Below are 2,500 nucleotides of genomic sequence, written 5' to 3' on the forward strand. Positions count from 1 at the left end.
TGATGACGCATGGTGATGGCACATGCATCGACCATCATCGGCATAGGCTGCCCTTCGGTACGGGCACTTGCCTCGACCGCCATCGGCACAAGCTGGGCCCTGGTGTGGGTTGTTGCCTCGATCACCAGCGGCACATGCTGAGCCTTGGTGCGGGCGGTTGCCTCGAGCACCATCGGCAGACCCTGGGCCCTGGTGCGGCCGGTTGCCCCGATAACCATCGGCACACGCTGGGCCCTGGAGCGGCCGGTTGCCTCGATCACCATCGGCAAAAGCTGGGCCCTGGTGCGGGCGCTTGCCTCGACCACCATCGGCACACGCTGGGCACTGGTGCGGGCGCTTGCCTCGACCACCATCGGCACACGCTGGGCCCTGGGGCGGGCGGTTGCCTCGATCACCATCGGCACACGCTGGGCCCTGGTGCGGGCGGTTGCCCCCAGCACCATCGGCACACGTTGGGCCCTGGTGCGGGCGCTTGCCTCGACCACCATCGGCACACGCTGGGCCCTGGTGCGGGCGCTTGCCTCGACCACCATCGGCACACGCTGGGCCCTGGTGCGGCCGCTTGCCTCGACCACCATCGGCACACGCTGGGCCCTGGTGCGGTCGGTTGCCTCGAGCACCATCGGCACACGCTGGGCCCTGGTGCACCATCGGCACACGCTGGGCCCTGGTGCGGGCGCTTGCCTCGACCACCATCGGCACACGCTGGGCCCTGGTGCGGGCGCTTGCCTCGACCACCATCGGCACACGCTGGGCCCTGGTGCGGCAGGTTGCCTCGAGCACCATCGGCACACGCTGGGCCCTGGTGCGGTCGGTTGCCTCGAGCACCATCGGCACACGCTGGGCCCTGGTGCGGGCGCTTGCCTCGACCACCATCGGCACACGCTGGGCCCTGGTGCGGCAGGTTCCCTCGACGACCATCGGCACACGCTGGGCCCTGGTGCGGCAGGTTGCCTCGAGCACCATCGGCACACGCTGGGCCCTGGTGCGGTCGGTTGCCTCGATCACCATCGGCACACGCTGGGCCCTGGTGCGGGCGGTTGCCTCGACCACCATCGGCACACGCTGGGCCCTGGTGCGGCAGCTTGCCTCGAGCACCATCGGCACACGCTCGGCCCTGGTGCGGTCGGTTGCCTCGAGCACCATCGGCACACGCTGGGCCCTGGTGCGGCACGTTGCCTCGACCACCATCGGCAGCCTCGACCACCATCGGCACACGCTCCGCCCTGGTGCGGCAGGTTGCCTCGACCACCATCGGCACACGCTGGGCCCTGGTGCGGGCGCTTGCCTCGACCACCATCGGCACACGCTCCGCCCTGGTGCGGCAGGTTGCCTCGACCACCATCGGCACACGCTGGGCCCTGGTGCGGGCGGTTGCCTCGACCACCATCGGCACACGCTGGGCCCTGGTGCGGGCGCTTGCCTCGACCACCATCGGCACACGCTGGGCCCTGGTGCGGGCGCTTGCCTCGACCACCATCGGCACACGCTGGGCCCTGGTGCGGCAGGTTGCCTCGAGCACCATCGGCACACGCTGGGCCCTGGTGCGGCAGGTTGCCTCGAGCACCATCGGCACACGCTGGGCCCTGGTGCGGGCGCTTGCCTCGAGCACCATCGGCACACGCTCGGCCCTGGTGCGGTCGGTTGCCTCGAGCACCATCGGCACACGCTGGGCCCTGGTGCGGCAGGTTGCCTCGACCACCATCGGCACACGCTGGGCCCTGGTGCGGGCGCTTGCCTCGACCACCATCGGCACACGCTCGGCCCTGGTGCGGTCGGTTGCCTCGAGCACCATCGGCACACGCTGGGCCCTGGTGCGGCAGGTTGCCTCGAGCAGCATCGGCACACGCTGGGCCCTGGTGCGGGCGCTTGCCTCGACCACCATCGGCACACGCTGGGCCCTGGTGCGGGCGCTTGCCTCGAGCACCATCGGCAGACGCTGGGCCCTGGTGCGGCAGGTTGCCTCGAGCACCATCGGCAGACGCTGGGCCCTGGTGCGGCAGGTTGCCTCGAGCACCATCGGCACACGCTGGGCCCTGGTGCGGTCGGTTGCCTCGAGCACCATCGGCACACGCTGGGCGCTGGTGCGGGAACTTGCCTCGACCACCATCGGCACACGCTGGGCCCTGGTGCGGCAGGTTACCTCGATCACCATCGGCACACGCTGGGCCCTGGTGCGACAGGTTGCCTCGAGCACCATCGGCACACTATCGGCCCTGGTGCGGGCGGTTGCCTCGACCACCATCGGCACACGCTGGGCCCTGGTGCGGGCGGTTGCCTCGAGCACCATCGGCACACGCTGGGCCCTGGTGGGTTTAGGCACATCTTCAAATTTCTGCCGTGCCAATGCCATTTTTATGGCTTGTAAATTCATACAATGGTCCCCTAAGCCTTCACGTGAAGTTTCGTTGGAAGATGACTCGTTTTCTATTTTTCACGATTTTCGAAACTTTTTGCGGTTCGGGAATTTTTAAAATTTTTTTATAAGGATTTTTGGCCC

Source organism: Durio zibethinus, unplaced genomic scaffold (genome assembly GCF_047325235.1).
Source record: "Durio zibethinus cultivar Kanyao isolate XHJ-2024 unplaced genomic scaffold, ASM4732523v1 HiC_scaffold_402, whole genome shotgun sequence".
NCBI lineage: Eukaryota > Viridiplantae > Streptophyta > Magnoliopsida > Malvales > Malvaceae > Durio > Durio zibethinus.